The sequence below is a fragment of the Chiloscyllium plagiosum genome, chromosome 18 (genome assembly GCF_004010195.1).
Source record: "Chiloscyllium plagiosum isolate BGI_BamShark_2017 chromosome 18, ASM401019v2, whole genome shotgun sequence".
Classification (NCBI taxonomy): Eukaryota; Metazoa; Chordata; class Chondrichthyes; order Orectolobiformes; family Hemiscylliidae; genus Chiloscyllium; species Chiloscyllium plagiosum.
The window spans coordinates 52,562,131-52,584,260 of record NC_057727.1 but is presented as its reverse complement, the minus strand read 5'-3'; the positions used below and the strand labels follow the sequence as shown (position 1 = coordinate 52,584,260).

Sequence of the window (22,130 nt, the reverse complement as noted above, 5' to 3'; positions counted from 1 at the left end):
TCATTCCTGAAGAAGGGCTTATGCCTGAAACGTTGATTCTCCTGCTCCTCGGATGCTGCCTGGCTTGCTGTGTTTTTCCAGCACCACATTTTTCAACTCTGGTCTCCAGCATCAGCAGTCCTCACTTTCTCCTACACTTTTCTTATCCTTAATTCTCTCCAATAGCTTTCTAATCACCAATATGAGACTCACTGGTCTATAGTTTCCTGATTATCCTTACTTCCCTTCTTGAACAGAGGAACATTAGATACTTGCCAATCCTCTGGGACCGCTCCAATGGCTAGTGAGGATGCAAAGATCTCAGTCAAGTCTCCAGCAATCTCCTCTTGCCTCTCTCAATACCTTGGGGTAGATACCATCGGGGCTCTACTTTTGGATTTACCACATCTTCCCAAATTTGATCCCTTGTTCACACTATTTAGATTTAAATCTTCTCTACTTCCCTAGTTACCCAGTTCACTAGAGCACTGATCCTAGATGGTTCAGGTGTAGACCATCTCTAATGTAAAACACATCATTTTTACCCAGAACAGGTGCCTGTGTGCCATGTACCAGAATGCAGCTGCACTGCACTAGTCTTTGAGCAACATATTCATTTCTCTCAACTTATTTGCCCTTTGCCAATTTGCACATGGCTCAGGTCATAGAACGCAGATGAGTATAGTTACAGAGTCATAGACTCATAGAGATGTACAGCATAGAAACAGACCCTTAGGTCCAATTCGTCCATGCCGAACAGATATCCAAAACCAATCTAGTCCCATTTGCCCGCACTTGGCCCCATATCCCTCTAAATTCTTCTTATTCATACAGCCATCTAGATCCATTTTAAATATTGTAATTGTACCAGCCGCCACAACTTCCTCTGGCAGCTCATTCCATTCACGCACCACCCTCTGGGTGAAAACGTTGCCCCTTAGGTCCCTTTCATATTTTCTTTCTCTCACTTATGATATAGCCTTCTTGAAAGTGAAAACAGATTTAGGGCATCTCAGTATTGAATATCTGATGTTAATCCTGGTCCAGTACCTTACCCATATCCAGGACAGGTTAATGTCTGTTTTTCTAAATTGATGTTAATTCTTCACATTGACAATGCGTACCTCTTTCCTTATCCTACCTATGTAGTTGGTAATTGGATCCTCCAATGTAAAGTCCCCTCCAACCATGTGGACAGGTCCTAACCTCTGGTATGAAGGAGTTAACATAACAACCTAGATTCTTGTTCTTTAATGCAAAGAGCTGATTTTCAGTCTGAGAGTCTTTTCAGTTGGTCTATTTTCAGTTACTTTTAAAGAATTTGTTTGCTTAATATTAGTTTAGAAAAATAAGCTCTTGAAAATATTAAACTCGAGGGATAAACGTAAAATTTAAGGAATAAAGATAACACCGTTTCCCACTAAACAAAGTGGCAAACTGACTTTTTGACTTTGGTGTAGTCGTTTCATTTTGTTGTCCTGTTTTCTTGAATCTTTGTGCCAGATAGCCATCAGTTACAGGCCACATATAAATTGAATGGTCTCAGATTACAGATGCTTGCGGTAATGTCTGCTGGGCAAGTTTGTTTGAGATAACAATAAAAGCCAAAATAAATCTGACTTCATTAAAGCCAGTTACATTGAGAGTGATGCAATTTCAGCTTAGGTGCATATCTTTGACATTTATGATATTGTCAGTCCTAAATAAGATTTCTTACATTAGTTCAACCATTCTATCTAATTGCAAGTCTCTATTATGCTAAATTACTGATGCTTGTTTGTGATTCATGATTAGAAATCCCTCTAAATATTGCTCCTGAGTTTGACTTTTATAGTTTAATTGAACAGTTTCATATGTTGTTGTCTTATAAAACATTCCTCCATACTTAATTTCAGAGTGGACAATGTTTGCTGAAGAACAAAAACTGAATTCCGATTTCCTGGAATATTGGGTGTATAACATTTCAAAAAAATAATTAATACCCTGGAGAAGCAAAACTTTTACCATCTAGATTTGCAGTGAAAAATACATATTATTACTGCACAATATTCATTGTCCGGACATGTAATAAATTCTTGCTTTATGATGTGACTAAATCCTGTATAGTTGGTTGTGTATTTTTGTCTGCCTGTGAAATTAAAATTGTATTTGTCATCTCAAAGCACCATTCCTTTTCTATAATAGCAGCAGGAGAAATGGATCATCAAGCAAGGTGGCAAAAGTGAGGACTGCAGATGCTGGAAACCAGAGTTTAGATCAGAGTGGTGCTGGAAAAGCACAGCAGATCGAGGAGCAGAAAAATCGACGTTTCGGGCAAAAGCCCTTCATAAATGGATCATCAAGCAAGGTGGCAAAAATGAGGACTGCAGATGCTGGAAACCAGAGTTTAGATCAGAGTGGTGCTGGAAAAGCACATGCAGGTCGAGGAGCAGAAAAATCGACGTTTCGGGCAAAAGCCCTTCATCAGGAATGGCTTTTGCCCAAAATCGGATGCTGCCTGACCTGCTGTGCTTTTCCAGCACCACTCTCATCAAGTCAGGTGTTTTGCAAAATCAAGCTTCTAAAAATTAGACAATGGGTTAATAATGTTTAACACTAGCAGTTGTGATTTGGATATTATCTCTGTTCTGCAATTTGAATTCAATGAGATGTTGCTAAAAATATCTCTCCTTTCAAAATTTCTTTGAGTCCAAAAAAAATCAGTCAAAAAAAGTACTGTTTGGAATCGAACTCCTTCATTATATTACTTAGAGGGATTAGTTTGACCAATATCCATAGAGGATGTGGGTCGTTCACCCTCAGCCCAAACCTTTTGAATCAAAGAATGGGTAGCTTTAAGGCAGGTTGGATTCCAATTTGAAACTTTTAACATTTTATTTCTTATGTAACTGTTGGAGAAAAACAAGCCACTCTGCCTGCCCATTACTTGCTCACAGAAACCATGTCTGTTATTAGCCAAACAGAGTTTACTCATAATGCCACCAGCACCTCAATGTGACCACACTCAGCTCAGGAACTAACAGTGAAATGAGACATTACCTAAACAGTTTCCCGACTGAAGGAATTCACTACCTAGATGATCTGCTCACTGGTTTTCCTACCTCACAATAGTATTGCCACTCCTGAAGCTCTGAGGGCATTCCTTGTCTCCCCAGCTACTCAATCCCTACAAAGCCCATGCAGACTAGGTGGCACCATGATACCTGACAAAAGTGAACTCTACCCTTGGAACCTATTGAAGCCAGGATGCTAGCACCCTTTTCTGCAGATTAGCTAAACCTCCTGTTACAATTGTTAACTGATGGATACTGGTGGACAGGCAATTGTTTTCTATTGACTTTAATCGAAACTGCATTCTCTTGTAATTCACATTTTACTTCTGTAACCCTGTAAGAACTGTCTGTATCTGAATGAAGCTCAGGGAGGAGAATCCTTGACTTAACTGTGCTAACTGTCCATTATGTATCAGTCCCGTCAATTTCTCCTCCCCACAATATCGTGAGAAATAAACCAGTGCTCATCAATTTCACAAGATCGGTGTGTGGCCTCCATTTGTAATTGGACAATTCTCCAACAGTAACAAAGACTTGCCCATTCTGGGGGTTAAAGTGATGCCCATTGTCTTTAGCTTTTAACATTAACTGCAACGTCTCCTGCAGTCATTAGCTGAGATTTTTTTTTAAATTCCATATCCTCTTCATCACAAAGAGCACCTACTTCTACATTTGTAGTATCACCCGCCTCCACTGTATGTCAGCCTATCAACTGCTCAATTGTAGCTGTGGTTCAGGAGTGGAGAAGGTGTAATGGGAATATCAGCAACAAGGAAGGAACTCACCACTACCTTCTTAAGAGAAATTATGGATGGCCAATAAATTCTGGCCAAGTCAGTGATGCCCGATTCCACAAAGGTCGAAATAAGAAAAAAAAACTTTAAGATTTAGATTTAGATTTAGCTTTTATTGTGTTGTGTACTCAAGTGCAGGGGTGCAGTCATTTCTGCTATAACGCAGTAGTTCCATTCTCGTGCAATCCTGTGTTATAAGAAAATTGTGTAATAGCAGCGCCATTTAAACTAATAGGGCCTGAATCACTTTATAACCAATACACACCTTAAAGCTTTGTGCTTTAGAAATAACGTCCCCAATTTGTCAATCATGTTATAGCAAATTTGAGTTAACAAAACGCGTGCAATAGCAAAATGTTTTGTTACAGTGAAAAGTATACAATGTCACCATTCCCAGTGCCATGTTAGGTACATAGTTACCTTGGTGCAAAATCTTAGGTACAAAAATGGAAAAACATAGAAATAATTTTAAAAGTTTGACATTACAATTTTTCTCAGTATAAAATTAAAAAAAAGAAATGAAGTTAGAAGCTAAAAATTACGGTCCTTTTGTGAGCCATGGGTCTGCAGATGCTCCACGCTGGGCTTTCCCCAAGGGTTTGGCCTTCTCCTGCACTGGGCATACTTTCACCCATGCTGTGCCAAGTCCCATCTGGGCTCAACAGTTGCCGACTGCCACTAAGGTTAAAGAATCAAACACAAAAGGTTTGGTCAGTTACTTTAGAAAATAAACATTTTAAATCTCAGTTCAAAGAGAATCTGGTTTTCAGTGAATTATTATTCAAGGTAGTTAGAAGCCACCACAAGAAACAGTAATAAGAGCTTAAATAATATTTTGTCAACCCATGATTTTTCAGACTGAATCCTCTTGGACAGTGGTTCATGAAGAAATACTTGGAAAGGTTTGGAGAAGACAAATGAATCAATCATTTACTTGCATTCCTTTAACCACAAAGGCTGAGAGTGGGACAAACCATAAAACGATACTAATGACTAAGAGTAGTGATTGGGGTGTAGCCATCCTGAACTATGCAGCAACATTCTTAAATAATTGTTCTTCCCTGGCAGAGTTGGTGATGGGCAGATGGTTGAAGCACAAATTCATTTGTTGAAGCAGAATCTTAAACAGAAAATTACACAAAGGTGACCATGGGCAAATAAGAAGTCATGGAGGAGGCGTAAAGAGAAAAACAGAAGAACTGGCATAACTCCAGGCTTTGGGTGAATACGTTGGCAACATTAGAACAAGGTCAAATTATAGAGAACAGAGATCCAAAGTCTGAAGGCATGTCCTTTAAAAAAAAAGTGAACACTCACAATCCTACCAAAGCAAAACACTGCAGATACTGGAATCTGAATTCGAGAAAAAATGCTGGAGAAACTCAACTGGTCTGACAGCATCTGTGAATAGAGAAACAGAGTCAATGTTCTGAATTCAATATGCTCTTCTTTAAAGCTGGAAAATGATGTTGTTGACAGAGGAGGCAGAGATTGTGAGAGCAAAGAACAAAGGGAGTAAGTGGTAAAGGAGGGATTGAGATGTAAAGTAGGTGCACATGTTCAGTGTGAAAAGGAGAAAATGGGTGTGGTCTGCTGAAATGAAAGCCAACAAAATACAGCTTGGGTGATGGAGATGATAGGGAGTGATGTGGAGATTGATTCCAGTCCTACGTGAGCCCCTAACTATACCTCTAGAGTGGCACAGTGGCTAGGGTAGCACGATGGCTCAGTCGTTAGCATTGGTACCTAACAGCACCAGGGACCTGGGTTCACTTCCCACTTCAGGCAACTGTCTGTGTAGAGTTTGCACATTCTCTCTGTGTCTGCGTGGATTTCCTCCCACAATCCAAAGATGTGCAGGTCAGATGAATTGGCCATGTTAAATTGCACATAGTGCTAGGTGCATTAGTCAGTGGTAAATATAGGTTAGGTAAGTGGGTTACTCTTTGGAGGGTTGGGATGAACTTGTTGGGCCAAATGGCCTGTTTCCGTACTGTAGGAAATCTAATCTTAATCAATTATGTCATCAGTGCTGCTGATTGCTCTCTTCCAGAATTTACAAAATTATTCATTGTTTTTTCTTCCAAATTCTGGCCTTATCTTACCTTCACCTAGTTCATTCCTGACTCTTTTTTTTCTTTCCTTGATTTCATTATTTCCATTTCTGGGCATAGGCTGTATACCAATTTTCACCACAAACCTACTGACTGACACCGTTACCTCAATGGCACCTCCTCTTACCTTGCTTCCTCAATGGACTGCATTGCATTCTCCCAATTTCTCCAGCTCTGACTCATCTATTCCAATGAGGCTACTTTCTACTGTGCTGCCTCCAATGAATCTTCCTTTTTCCTCAGCCAAGGATGACTCCCACATTCAACTGGCTCTCACTCATTCCCCCCCTTCCCAGGACAACAATAGAGTTGCCCTGGTCCTTGCTTTGCACACCACCAATTACTGCATTCAATAGAACATCCTCCATCATATCTACCACCACCAGTAGGATACTGATACCAAACATATCTTCCCCTCCCCTTCACTGCCACATTCTAAGGGGACGGTTCCCTTCATATTCACTTCTCAATCACACTGTACACCTTCTCACCACCACTTTCTACTGTCTCCAGGACCCATCTCCTTCACTTTGATTACAAACAGTTCCACTCGCCTCCCCTCAGTTACTACCCCAGCCATATCTTATTTGTACGTTGTTGGCTTGTCTCCCAGCATAGCCCAACCATTTTCTCCTAACATTTCTATCTAATTTACATACCTATCTATTCTTGGCCCTTTGCCTTTTGCTCCAGGGCACCCCAAAGATCATTCTGCCTCACACTGTGTCAATAGCAGCAAAGCCACCAGTTTCAAGTCCCTTTCAGTTCCGTTATAAGACCAGAGGAATTCGTAATGGGAGTCGGCAATTCAGCCTTTCAAACCTGTTCTGCTATTTTACATGGATCATGGCTGATCTTAACCTGGTCTCAAGTCCACTTTCCTACTTGCTCTCCATAACCCTTTTTTCTCATTTTTCATCAGAAACATATCTTTCTTGAATCTGTTGATTGATTCTGCTTCCATTGTATTCTGGGGCAGGGACTTCCACAGATTCAAAACTCTCTGAGGTGAGTAGTTTCTCCTCATCTTTGCTCTGAATCTACCTCCTGTCATTCTATATCTATATCTTCATACTTGAACTGTCTCACCAAGGGGAACATCTGTTCCATGTCCACTTTATCAGTCCCCTTTAGCATTTTATATATCGCAGTCAGGAACCCCCCCCCCCCCCCCCCCCCCCCCGCCACTCCCCGGTTCTTCTATCTCCAATGAGTACAAGCCCAAGCTATTCAGACGTTCCTCGTATGACAGCCCTTTCATCCCATGAATCCACCTCCTTTCAACTACCACCAGTGCCACCCCATCCTTTCTCAAATAGGGAGACCATAACTGGACGCAACACTCCAGGTGTGGTCTCACCAATACCTTATGTAATTGGAGCAACATTTCTTTTCTTTTATAATCCATTCCTTTTGGAATAAATGCCAGGTTTCCATTTGCCTCTATAATTATATACTGCACTGGCTCTTCTGAGGAAGAGTCACATCAGGCTTGAAACATTAACTCTGTTTCTCTCTCCACAGATGCTGCCAGACCAATAGTTTCTTTTCCTAATCTCCAAACCTATTTTGGTCAAACTTCATTTCGAACATATTGGAAAACCATTAAAGTTCTAGTATTATTACAGGTTGCAAAAACCAATAAATTTGAATGTCACCAGCTGTGGGGCTGGTAACAGAAAGCCTACATTAATCAACTCTGGGAACCAGAAGAGAAGACTAGTAGACAATGAGGTGGAAACTAGAGATTGTAAGGATCATGAAGTTAGCATTACCAAGGGGAAAGAGTAGGCAGAGAGCGGATGAACGCAAAAGAACTGGTGGTCTGAAGTGCATATACTTTAATGCAAGGATTATAGTGGGTAAGGCAGACGAACTTAGGGCTTGGATTGGTGCCTGGGAGTATAACGTTATTGTGATTACAGAGACTCAGTTGAAGGAAGTGCATGATTAGCAACTAAATGTTCCAGGATATAGATGCTTTATACAGGACAGGAAGGGAAGTAAAAGGTGGGGGAGGAGTTGCATTGTTGGTCCGGGATGATATCACGGCTGTGTTAAAGGAGGACACTGTGGAGGGCTTGAGCAGTAAGATGTTATGGGTAGAGCTGTGAAGTAAGAAGGGTGCAGTTATATTGTTGGGGCTGTAATACAGGTCTCCAAACAGTGAGTGTGAGGTAGAAGAACAAATAAGTAAACAGATTATGGAAAGATATAGAGGCAAGAGGGTGGTGATGACGGGGGATTTTAATTTTCCCAACATTGACTGGAATACACTTAGTATCAGAGGGCTGGATTGGACAAAATTTGTAAGGAGCATCCAGAAAAGTTTTCTAGAGCAGTATATCAATAGTCCGACAAGGGAAGGGGCCATGTTGGACCTGGTGTTGGGGAATGAGCCAGGCCAGATGGTAGAAGTTGCAATGGGTGATTTCTTTGGGAATAGTGACCACAATTCTGTAAGTTTTAGAATACTTGTAGACAAAGATGAGAGTGGTCCTAAGGGAAGAGTACTAAAGTGGGCCAAGGCCAATTACATCAAAATTCGGCAGGTGCTGGGAAATGTGGATTGGGAGCAGCTATTTGAAGGGAAGTCCACTTTTGATATAGGGGAGGTTTTCAAAAATAGGTTGAAGAAAGTGCAAGATAGGCATGTCCTTTTGAAAACAAAGGATTGGAAGGGCAAGGTTTATGAACCGTAGATGACAGGAGAAATCGTGCAACTAGCCAAGAGGTAAAGGGAAGCGTACATAAGGTCTGGGCAGCTAAGAACAGAATGGGCCTTGGAAGAATATCAGGAGAATAGGACCAATCTTAAATGAGGAATCAAGCGGGCTAAAAGGGGTCATGAAATAACTTTAGTAAGCAGAATTAAGGAGAATCCCAAGGCCTTTTATTCATATATAAGAAGAAAGAGGTTAACTAGAGAAAGAATTTTAGCGAGTTTTGAGAAGATTTGTAGCTCAGGTTGAGGTTCTGGATGTAGGTTCAAGTAAAGCAAGAAAGTAGCAATCATGTACACTGCTTCGCCTGAGGCCCACTGAAGATGTTACCTAGTAGGGTGACGAAATGACTGGAAATGAACCTCCCAGCTCAACGAGCAAACCTATGTCCAGAACCTCAACTTGAGCTACAAATCTTCTCAAAACTCACTAAGACCTATGGGCCCATTACGCTAAAAATGGCCCAAAAATGGGAAACAAATGCCATCCGACAGAGTGCCACCCGCGAACAGCTGTACTTCCTGCACAAATGCCTAAGGAAACAGGTACTACCTAAATGTCTTAAATACAAACCTCCCCCTAACACGTCACTAGGCATAAGAATAGTAGAGCTGAGAGTGTGTTGCTGGAAAAGCACAGCAGGTCAGGCAGCATCCAGGGAACAGGAGAATCGACGTTTCGGGCATAAGCCCTTCTTCAGGAAGAAGGGCTTATGCCCGACATGAATGAACAGACACTGTACAACAAGCCATATATATTAGACACTGCGGCAAACACAGAAAATGAAAAAAACTAGACCTGCAGAAGAAACTGGGCGGCACGGTGGCACAGTGGTTAGCACTGCTGCCTCACAGCGCCAGAGACCCAGGTTCAATTCCTGCCTCAGGCAACTGTCTGTGTGGAGTTTGCACATTCTCCCCGTGTCTGCGTGGGTTTCCTCCGGGTGCTCCAGTTTCTTCCCACAGTCCAAAAATGTGCAGGTTCGGTGAATTGGCCATGCTAAATTGCCCATAGTGTTCAGTGAAAGGGTAAATGTAGAGGAATGGGTCTGGGTGGGGTGCTCTTCGGAGGGTCGGTGTGGACTTGTTGAGCTGAAGGGCCTGTTTCCACAGTGTAAGTAATCTAATAAACTAGAGAAACTAACAACACTGACAACACAGAAGCATGGATAAAAAACTTATCTGACAGACCCTTAACAGACACTGAAAAAGCTATCTTAGTAAGAGGATTAAATTACAACTGCCATAATGCGGACAAGAAAGATTTCTTAGTAGCATTAGAAACAACATTAAAAGACAACTAACTCACAGAAGAAACCCAGCAAGCCATCAGACAGTTGGTCGCACCAACATTAAGCAGAAAAAAGGAAGGAAACACACTCAATACACAAGAAAGGAAAGCACTGGAAAGACTAAAAAAAGATAAAAATATTGTTATCCTACCTGTAGACAAAGGATGCTTGACAGTCATTCTAAATAGAAGACTATACAGACTACATTGAAAAAATGTACACACTATTTACAGATACCAAAACTTAACCAACAAGTGGCGATAGACCCAACCCCACAACTAGAGAACCAAATCACAGTCCTACTCAAAAACACTTCAGAAATCTGGAGAAATAATGAAACCAGACAGATCCAACACATCACGCTTCTACAGATTACCCAAAATTCACAAACCAGGAGCCCCCTCAGACCCATAGACTCACTACCTGGAACACCAACTTACAGATTAGCTAAGGAGCTACACCAAAGACTAAAACATTCAGTAGAAGACTCATGCACTCCATCCACTCCACCCAAGAATTCCTGAAGACCATCGAAGATACTAAGATAGAAGAGGATGAAATAATGGTCTCCTTTGATGTAACAGCCATGTTTACATCAATCAACATTAACCTGGCCAAGGAAACACTGACTACCCTATTAGAAGACCCAAAGACACATACACAAAATACCACTAACTTCATCAGCAAGGACAGTATTGTCAAGCTACTGGACCTACACCTTACCATACACTTCACCTTCAACAACAAAACCTACAGACAAACGAATGGAACATCCATGGATCTCCTATATCAGGGTCCTTAGCAGAGGCAGTAATTAGATTAGATTAGATTACATTATAGTGTGGAAACAGGCCCTTTGGCCCAACAAGTCCACAACCACCCGCCGAAGTGAAACCCACCCATACCCCTACATTTACCCCTTACCTAACACTGCGGGCAATTTGGCATGGCCAATTCACCTGACCTGCACATCTTTGGACTGTGGGAGGAAACCGGAGCACCCGGAGGAAACCCACGCAGACGCGGGGAGAATGTGCAAACTCCACACAGTCAGTCGCCTGAGACGGGAATTGAACGCAGGTCTCAGGCACTGTGAGGCAGCAGTGCTAACCACTGTGCCACCGTGCCGCCCACCAGAGACTTGAGCAAACAGCTCTGCCAACCATCCAACCCAAACTTTGGGTCCGCTAAGTGGATGATACCTTTGTCATCACTAAATGAAACAAATTTAAGGAAACCTTCAAGACCATCAATAATACCCTTATTGGCATAAAATTCACTAAAGTGGAGGAAAACAACAACAAACTGCCATTCCTGGATATCATAGTAGAGCAAACAGCCAATAGGCAACTTCAAACCAGAGTCTACGGGAAAACAACACATACAGACCAAATAGTGAACTACAGAAACAATCATCCCAACATTCACAAATGAACCTGCATCAGAACATTATTTCAATGAGCCAACACACACTGCAGCACAGAGGAACTATACAGAGCAGAGGAAAATCACCTAAACCGTGTATTAAAAAAGAATGGGTACCCAATGAACACAGTCCACCAATTTCTCAGCAACAAACCCAAACAAGCAGTTAAAACGTGTCCAGAAACCCTAGCCACTCTCCCCTACATCAAAGACATCTCAGAAATGACTGCCAGACTACTCAGACCCCTTGGCATCATGGTAGCCCACAAACCCACCAACACACTAAAACAGCAGCTAATGAACTTGAAAGATCCTATACAGCCAACAAGCAAAACCAATGTCATTTACAAAATACCGTGTAAGGACATTGGACAAACAGGCAGAAAACGAGCCACCAGGATACATGAACACCAACTAGCCACAAAATGACATGACTCTCTTTCACTAGTATCCTTACATACAGATAAAGAACGACACCACTTCAACTGGGACAACACATCCACCTTAGGACAAGCCAAACAGAGACACGCTTGAGAATTCCTAGAAGCATGACATTCCAACAGGAACTCTAACAACAAACACATCAAGGTAGACCCCATCTACCAACTTCTGAGAGAAAGAACTGGAAATGACATCACCTCAGGAAATAACATCACCAACCCAAATAAACCCAAACATATAAATAGAAAGCAGGAATCATGATCACTGCTTCGCCTGAGGCCCACTGAAGATGTTACCTAGTAGGGTGACGAAACGTCTGGAAATGAACCTCCCAGCTCAGTGAGCAAACTGACATCCAGAGAAAGGATTGGTCCACTAAATAATAAGGAAGGAAGGTTGTGTATCAAACCTGAGACAATGGGTGAGATTCTCAATGATTACTTTGCATCAGTGTTTACTGAGGAGAGGGACATGATTTATGTTGAGATTAGAGATAGAAGTTTACTCTGGATCATGTTGACATAAGGAGGGAAGATGTGTTGGGTAGTCTAAAGGACATTATTAAGGTGGACTATTAAGGTGGACAAATCCCCAGGACCAGATGGGATCTATCTCAGGTTGCTAAGGGAGGTGAGAGAGAAAATAGCTGGGGTCTTGACAGATATCTTTGTAGCATCCTTAAACACAGGTGAGGTGCCGAAAGACTGGAATGTTGTCTGCTGTTCAAGAAGGGTAGTAAAAATATTCAAGGTGATTACAGATCAGTAAGCCTGACGTCAGTGGTGGGAAAGTTTCTGGAGAAGGTACTGAGGAATAAAATCTATTTATATTTGGAAAAGAATGGGCGTCTCAGTGATAAGCAACATGGTTTTATCTGGGGCAAATTGTGCCTTACTAACTTTATAGAGTTCTTTGAGGAAGTGACCAAGTTGGTAAATGAAAGAAGGGCTGTTTATATCATATACATTGACTTTAGTAAGGCATTTGATAAGGTTCCCCATGGTAAACTAATGGAGAAAGTGAAGTCACATGGTGTACAGAGTGTTCTAGTTAGGTGGACAAAGAACTGGTTGAGCAACAAGAGATGTAGAGTAGTAGTTGAAGGGAGTTTCTTAAAATAGAGAAAGGTGACCAGTGGTGTTCCACAGGGGTCAGTGCTGGGGCCACTGTTGTTTGTGATATACATGAGTGATCTGGAAGAGGACATTGGTGGTCTGATCAGTAAGTTTGCAGATGACATGAAGATCTTTGGAGTAACAGAAAGCATAGGGGACTGTCAAAGAATACAAGAGAATACAGATACACTGAAGAGTTGAGCGGAGAAGTGGCAGATGGAGTTCAATCTGGGCAAATGTGACATGATGCATTTTGGGAAGTCTAATTCTGGAGCAAACAATACTGTAGACGGAAGAGCCTTGGGAAAAGTTGATGAGCAGAGAGATCTGGGAGTTCATTGTACCCTGAAGGTTGCTGCACAGGTGGATAGGGTGATCAGGAAGGCATATGGTATGCTTGCCTTCATTGGGGGAGGTACTGAGTATAAGAGCTGGCACGTCATGTTAAATTGTACAAGACTTTGGTTTGGTCGCATTTACTGTGTACAGTTCTGGTCGCTACATTACCAAAAGGATGCGGACGTTTTGGAGAAGGTGCAGTGAAGGTTTACGAGGATGTTGCCTGGTATGGAAGGTGCCAGCTATGAAGAGAGGTTGAGTAGGTTAGGATTGTTTTAATTAGAAAAAAGACGATTGAGGGGGGATCTGATTGAGATCTCCAAAATCATGATGGGTATAGACAGGATGGATAGAGATAAGCTTTTTCCCAGGGTGAGGGATTCAATAACGAGAGGTCACATGTTCAAGGTGAGAGGAGAAAAGTTTAAGGGGGATTCACGCGGAAAGTCCTTTACACAGAATGTAATAGGTGCCTGGAACGTGTTGCCAGCAGAGGTAGTAGAAGCAGGCACGGTAGATTCATTTAAGGTGCATCTGGACAGATGCATGAGTAGGTGGGGAGCAGAGGGATACTGATGCTTAGGACTTGGGCGATAGGTTTAGACAGTGGATTTGGATTAGCACGGGCTTGGAGGGCCGAAGGGCCTGTTCCTGGGCTGCAAATTTTCTTTCTGCTTTGTTCTTTGTACTGACTCCCAGAATGGTGATCAAGTCAGTAGATGACATCATCCTCAATCAGCAGTGATAACAACAAGTTCTGGGAGAACTATGAAAACACCACAAAGGCTGTGCATTTCGGAGTTTGGAGAAAGATGTGTGAGAATGTAAATAATTTGTGAAAATAGATCAAGATTTTCAAGAGTTATTTTTTTTAAAAATGATGTTATACACAGGGGAGGTGTAGAGTTAAGGTAATGTGTATCACAGTGTTGATAGCAGACATGTGCCAGAGGCTGAGAGTACAGAAGCAATAATCTGTACTCGAGGGAGATGGATGTACTTACCCAAAACTGTAGAAAATGCTATGAAACAAATAAAGGGGCTTGGCACAAATCTACCAGAGTCAGAACTTAGGTACAGGACAATCTTCCTAGTGCAGAGAAGGCCATACCTTACTCAAAGAAACATCTAAACATTACTCAAAATAAGGAACCAAAGCACAAACTAGTAGCTATGGAAGTCGATGACTGACAGTGAATACTTATTGACAATCTGACACCAGAAATGGAGGCAGGAAAACTGAGAGAAGGATGGTCGAGAGCTAAACCATCTGAAGGTGATAGAAAGGTGGAAATCATAAGCTATATTTTTGCAATTTTCCAGATTGAAATGATAGCAAGAAACAACACTGGCGACGATATCAATGTCTTATAAAAAGAGTTGAAGAACGTGGCCTGTGTAGGATTGGAACAAGAAGTGTTCAATTTGTCTGAGAAAGAGGCAGCCATACCTAAGATGCATATTGGTTCCCTATATTTTACTTGGAGGGCGTGAATGTAGTTAAATACGAAGTTGTTCAGTGAAAAGGGAAAAAGGCTTAATTTACATAACTTCTTTCACAACCAATTAAATTACTTGTTGAATTGCAGCCATTTTTGTATCATGTCCCGGTGTTTCCAAATTGCCTGGTTTCACTAATAATTTCTTTCTCAGTATGGACATTCAATCCCTCTCTCTACTTTTCCATTCACCACCAAAAATAACCTGAATTCACTTTATTTTCCTTGAACAGAAGGTCAGTGTTTGCCCAACCAGCACCATCCTCCTCTGCTGACAGAACTTGCATCCAGACTGCGGCATTTTAAATGACAGATTCCAGAAGTAGCATTGAAAATATTTTAAATTTTTTTGTTACTAAGGATCTTCAAGGAGGCAAATTTTGTATTCAGATATGCCTCAAGATATCTGTTAGTCCACCAAAATCAAGTTTACGGAAATGAGATGCACTCAGGACCAATAGTGGAAATATTTATAAAACATACTTATGATAGCAGAGCAACATTACAAACTGTAAATTTTATTCATTGCAAAACAAAATAAATGAAAGAGAAAAATTATCAATCCTAGACTGGTTTGTCACCGTGTGTGGGCGGCACGGTGGCACAGTGGTTAGCACTGCTGCCTCACAGTGCCAGAAACCCGGGTTCAGTTCCTGCCTCAGACTGTGTGGAGTTTGCACATTCTGCCCGTGTCTGTGTGGGTTTCCTCCCACAATCCAAAAAATGTGCAGGTTAGGCGATTTGGCCATGCTAAATTGCTGGTAGTGTTAGGTGAAGGGGTAAATGTAGGGGAATGGGTCTGGGTGGGTTACGCTTCGGCAGGTCGGTGTGGACTTGTTGGGCCGAAGGGCCTGTTTCCACACTGTAAGTAATCTAATCTAATTTCCTCGTATCTGGTGAGGTGCTTATTGTACAGCGGATTATTTTGAAATGCAATAATTGTTGTACAGAAATAAATGGCTGACAATCCAGGCCAAGGAAGATCCCACAGACTGCAGTGAGATATTAAGCTACTTAAAGTCTGTTTCTTGGGATTAGTATTTGGGGATGGTCTGAGAGTCAGGACAGAAACTTTGTCTCGCCAAAGTTATAACACGAGACATAGCTGAACCACAGTACCTCTGTATTCACAACACAGTAAAATTAAACCTTTGGAAACCCTCAAATAGTCATTCCGTTGGTTCCTAAGCATACCTCTGAGGTACCAATCCCAAACTTTGCAAATAATTAATTTCCAGTCTCTGGTTTTGTATTCAAACAATTTATTAAGTACAAACTAACATTAGCAGAGAGAAAATTAAACAGCACGTAAACTAATTAACGCCCATACCCTAAACTCAAAACATTTATTGTCAGCCTGATTCACACAAAAGATAGTTAGACAAATAAACACAGTTTAAGAGCTAAATACAAAAACAAAACAGAATTGGTCAGATTACTTAAATGTCCTTCACGATGCCTGGTTTGCAAGCATACTTGTGGACTCCTTAGCTATTATTCTGAAATAAAGTGAGGACTGCAGATATTGGTGAGTTAGAGTCGAAAAGCGTGGCACTAGAAAAGCACAGCAGGTCAGGCAGCATCCGAGCAGCAGGAGAGTTGATGTTTCGGGCATAAGCCCTTCATCAAGAATGTGGGGGAAGGTGGCTGAGAGATAAATAGGAGAGTGGGGGTAAAGTAGCTGGGAGGCGATAGATAGATGCAAGTGGGAGGTGATGGTAATAGGTCAGAGGGGAGGGTGGAGCAGATGGGTGGGAAGGAAGATGGACAGGTAGGACAGTTCAAGAGGGCGGTGCCGAGTTAGATCTGGGATAAGATAGGGGGAAGGGGAGATAAGGAAGCTGGTGAAGTCATGTTGATGCTTTGTTGGTCAGGGTCAGCTTCTCTGTTCACCCGGGTACAAGACTTCTTAACTCAGCTTTCCTCTCTCTGTGTTACTGAAAGCTGGTGTAACAGATTAGTCAAGGACCCTTCACATCTTCATGCTGTCTCAACAGCAGCCCAGAAAGCACAGTTCAAAACAAACCAACATTCATCCTGGTTCCACCCTGATAGACTGATTCACTCTCCCCAAGGTCTCAGTCACCATTCAACAACTGCCATCTGCTTGAACATAGAGTCTCCTTCAGGCACACTGGAACCAACTCCCAGGTCCTGACTTTGTTAATAGCCAACATCTGATATCTGTTTAAACACAATATTCTGGCTCAGAAGTAGCGGCTGGGTTGTGGAGTTAGGGCACAGGAAGTTATGGTGCCTGTTAGAATGTTTTGAACAAGGCTCACTCTGCAATTAGCCTCCAGGTCTGGCCTCACAAACAAAATTTGTTTGGTCTATTTTTTTTTCATTTTTAACCCAGGCTGTTGCAAAATCCACCAGGCATTTCCAGCTCATAATTCAAAATTGATAAAATAATACAATAAAATTGGGGGAAAAATCAGCAAGCCTTTCAAAGAGAACATAATATGCACATGACCTATCAGAACAGCCAGATGGAGCACCCATTTGTTAAGATGAATCAACCCTTTTCATTTAGTGCACAATACTAGAATTTATTGACATTGCAATTGATTAGAGATGCTTTATTTCCCCCAAATGCTTTACTCATCTCAGCATTTAATGTTTTTTTTTGATAATTTGTGCTTATGTTATGATGTTATGTGGTTAACTGGAATAGACATAAAAACATAGAAGAAAGGAGCAGGAGAAGGCCATTCGGCCCTTCGAGCCTGCTCTGCCATTCACCACCATCATGGCTGATCATCCAACTCAATAGCATAATCCTGCTTTCTCCCCATAACCTTTGATCCATTCACCTCAAGTGCTACATCAAGCTGTCTCTTGAATGCATTCAATGTTTTGGCATCCTGTGGTAATGAATTCGACAGGCCCACCACTCTTTGGGTGAAGAAATGTCTCCTCCTCTCTGTCCTAAATGGTTTATCCTGAATCGTCAGACTGTGACTCCTAGTTCTCGACACACCCACCATTGGGAACATCCTCTCTGCATATAGCCTGTTTATTCCTGTTAGAATTTTATAAATCTCCATGAGCTCCCCCCTCACTTGACTGAACTCCAGCGAAAACAATCCTAACCTCATCAATCTCTCCTCATACATCATTCCCGCCATCCCCGGAATCACCTTGGTAAACCTTCACTGCACTCTTGAGAGAGCAAGAGCATCCTTCCTCAGAAAAGGAGACCTAAACTGCACACAAAACTCCAGGTGTGGTCTCACCAAGGTCCTGTATACCTGCAACAATACATCCCTGCTCCTGTACTCGAGACCTCTCGCAATGAAGGCCAACGTACCATTTGCCTTCTTCACCACCTGTTGCACCTGCTTGCCTATCTTCAGCGACTGGTGCACAAGGCCACCCAGGGCCCATTGGGTGTTGTGGTTAACTCATGAAGACAGAGTTGTTGTGACAACATATGCTTTTACATCCATGTTGTAGTCAGGAGCTTTGGGTAGTAATGGAAGAAGCTCCAACATTCTTTCTATCATATGTTTGACCAGGAAGCTTTCCCCTTCTTATTGACTACCATTGGCATGTACAGATTGATGCCCAGCCCATTGGGCTATGTCGTCAATATACTTTCCTACCCCATAAGGTCCTGGATTGGGACTTAAACCCACAGCTCTGACTTAGAGGCAAGGACATTACCCACTGTGCCACAAGAAGGCACTTGTGTTTATATACCTTCCATTGGACATGCTGATTCCCAAAATAGATACACTTTGGACAAAGTGGGAAGGGCTCATACTGGATAGAGTATCTGATTTATTAAGTGTGCCCACACTCTTGAATCTCATGACAAGATATTCCCTATGTTCATCCAATCCTCTTCCTTTAATTTCACAGATATGTCATCTGAGAGGTAACATGAAAAAAAAGAGAAATGTATTCCCTGAAATTCACTGATAATTGAAAAAAACATCCCCAGGCATTATAAATTCTAGATTGCAGATGTGTTTTCAAAGTCACTGTAGAATTATACAGGAAAGACTTTCACAAGCACCATTATTCAATAGGGAGATGTACTAGAAAGGAGTATGAGTCAGACTTTTCCACATGACTGCAGCAGAGGTAATTGTGCTTTCACCTCTTCTCATGCAACCTGCAGAGCCCATAACATTTCTTCAATGTGATACAGCCATTTGTGTGTGTTTCCTCTGATTTAGCTCCAATTAACATACTCCTGTGAGCATGGCATCTATTGGGAGTATGGGGCTGGTAAATTTACTGTAGGAAAATTAAATAGTATATCTTATAGCTATGCGTTTATGTATATTATGCCGAGAAACATGTTTCTACTTGCAAGAGAGACTAGGGCCCAAGGGCACAGCCTCAGATTGAAGGACCAACCCTATAGAAGGGAGATGAGGAGGAATTTCTTCATGTGACTCTGTGGAACTCAGTGCTACAGAGGGCTGTGGAAGCCAAGTCATTGAATGCATTTAATGCAGAGATTGATAGGTTTTTGATTAGGAAGGGGATCAAGAGTTATGGGGAGAAGGCAGGAGAATGAGGTTGAGAAGCATATCAGCCATGATCAAATGATGGAGCAGGCATGATGGGTTGAATAGCCTAATTCTGCTCCTATAACTTGTAATCCCATGTTAGACTTAATGCCATGAAACTGTATGAAGTCAAGAATCAAAGCTGAAAACTTTCAGTGATTTATTCTCCTGACTGTATACAACTGTGCTTCCACCCCCCGATGCTTTCTCATTTGTCCACAAGTCCATAGACATTAGACAGAGGTGATTTTGTGTTTTGATCATTCCTGGCAACATAATTGATGTTAGATGGACTATCCGGTTTTATTTTCAAGTTTATACTTTCTTACATTTTGATAATTATGAAGTAAGTATGAGTAACCAGCATCAATGGAGTCTGCAGAGATTGTCTGTATAATTCCTGGCTCCATATTATTGGGAATTCCAGGACCCTGTCAAAACCACAATCCTACTGCTCCTGCTTCTCTTTGGTAAAAGAGATGATGAACTCCATTAACATCAGAACAGTGGCTCAGTGGTTAGCACTAGTGTCTCATAGCACTAGGGTCCCAGGTTTGATTCCAGCCTTGGGCGACTGTTTGTGTAGAGTTTGCACATTCTCCCTGTGTCTGTGTGGGTTTCTTCCCACAGTCTAAGGATGTGGAGGTGAATTGGCCTTAGTGCTAGGTGCATTAGTCAGAGGGAAATGGGTCTGGGTGGATTACTCTTCAGAGGATCAGTGTGGACTGATTGGGCTCAAGGGCCTGTTTCCACACTGTAGGGAATCTTATCTTTATTTGGCACATTTAACATAATGAATGTTCCTGAGGTGATTTACAGGAGCATTATAAAACAAGCAATGCTGAAGAAACACATGGAAACATAAGGTCAGATGGCAAAAAGTTTGATCAAAGAGGAAGAATTTGATGAGTTTTTTAAAGGGGTAATGTAAGACAGAGTGGCAGAGAGGTGTAGGGAAGGAATTCCAGAGCTTGTATCCTCAGCAATTGAAAGAACAATCAACAATTGTGGAAACATTATACCTGTGAAGGCAAGTGACAATGGATAGAAGAGTGTAAATGTCTTCAAGGATTGTGAAACTGGACATTTTAGAGATAAAGAGGGGAAAAGCCATGAAAGGGTTTGATGAACATTTTAAAGACAAGACATTGCTTGACTAGGGGATAATGTACACCAGCAAACAAAGTGGCGACTGGGGATTTCTGTCACTCCCCCAATGCAGTGATGTTAGGCAAACTGGAAAGTGTGACTATCTTGTCTCTGTCACTCAGGAGGATCTGCTTCAGTAGAAATTAAGGAAGATATTGATCTTGTCTGGCAACACTATTCATGCCCAACTGTGCAATGCAGGAGCTGTATTTTTCATGTACTGAACAACACAGTTAATTGTGAGCCAGATGGGAAAATACAGAGAGTTTGGAAAAATTAAATTCTCAGTATTAAAACAAAAATACCAAAAAGTTTTGACAGTGAAACAAGAATCTTATCAGTGAGAAGTGATTATTTGCATACATTCACATTTCATTACTACCTAATCTTATTTTGTTCATACATAATTTCCTATTTTCCCATGCACCATAAGAAAAAGAACATGAAAATAATTCCCAACATAAAACTCTGAGGAGGTTTCCTGAAATTCCGATTCACTGCTTGCTTCCCTAGGCCTCCATCTTGAATAGCAGGCTCCAAAAATCTCAGGGTATGCTCTATGGGCAGTCACCACCTGCACCCCCATTAAGGAAGACTTGCATCGGGCACACACCAGTCTCACCACATCATCATGTTGTAGCTTGTCCTTACTTAGAACACAGTTTTCTACTTCAATGCTGCACTTTGGAAGGAACTGGCATTTTTCATTGCCATGATGCTCCAGGGCTCTTTGCACAAAAGGGCAAGTACCCAATCAATGCATTGGACCAGTGTGTCCCTCAGGAACCCTCACATGATCTATTAGCACTCACTCATCTAACGTGGATGCTCAAAGCAACTCTGCGTTGTCTTACTCACCTTGCCTTTTGCCACCTCATTGGGAACTTAAAAAGTTCACAGTCCTGCTAACTAGTCTTGCTGTTTAATGCAGAAGCAAGTCAGGCAGCATGTCAGCTATACTAGTAATGATAGTCAAGGGCTGGTCATATTACTGTATGGCATTTTGCTATGTCAACATCATACCTACAGGTAAGAACAATGACTGCAGATGCTGGAAACCAGATTCTGGATCAGTGGTGCTGGAAGAGCACAGCAATTCAGGCAGCATCCGAGGACAGGCAAATCAGGTTATGCAGCAAAAATACTGCATGTGCAGCAAGTAAGCAGCCAGGTCTCAGCATCTAGGGGGACTAGTCATGAATCAAGTAAAGAGGGAAGTGCTACCATTACTAAAAATCTGTTGCGAATCTGATATATCCCAATAGCTTCACTGGAAATGTGATCAAGTCATAGAGTCAGAGAGATGTACAGCATGGAAACAGACCCTGCGGTCCAATCCGTCCATGCCGACAAGATATCCCAACCCAATCTAGTCCCACCTGCCAGTGCTAGGCCCATATCACTCCAAACCCTTCCTATTCATATACCCATTCAAATGCCTCTTAAATGTTGCAATTGTACCAGCCTCCACCACTTCCTCTGGGCAGCTCATTCCATACTCATACCACCCTCTGCATGAAAAAGTTGCCCCTTTGGTCTCTTTTATATCTTTCCCTCTCACCCCAAACCTATGCCCTCTAGTTCTGGACTCCCCGACCCCAGGGAAAAGACTTTGTCTATTTATCCTATCCATGCCCCTCATAATTTTGTAAACCTCTATAGGGTCACCCCGCAGCCTCCGA

At 41.9% G+C, this 22,130-nt stretch overlaps 1 long non-coding RNA gene across 1 annotated transcript in view; it reads right to left on the bottom strand.

Annotated features, from left to right (window-relative positions):
* Positions 1 to 4,336: 4,336 nt before the first annotated feature.
* LOC122559215 overlaps positions 4,337 to 22,130 on the bottom strand; it is a 159,800-nt gene continuing 142,006 nt past the window's right edge. Inside the window, exon 4 of the long non-coding RNA XR_006314366.1 lies at positions 4,337 to 4,504. This is a non-coding gene — a long non-coding RNA (uncharacterized LOC122559215). The remainder of the gene's footprint in view (positions 4,505 to 22,130) is intronic.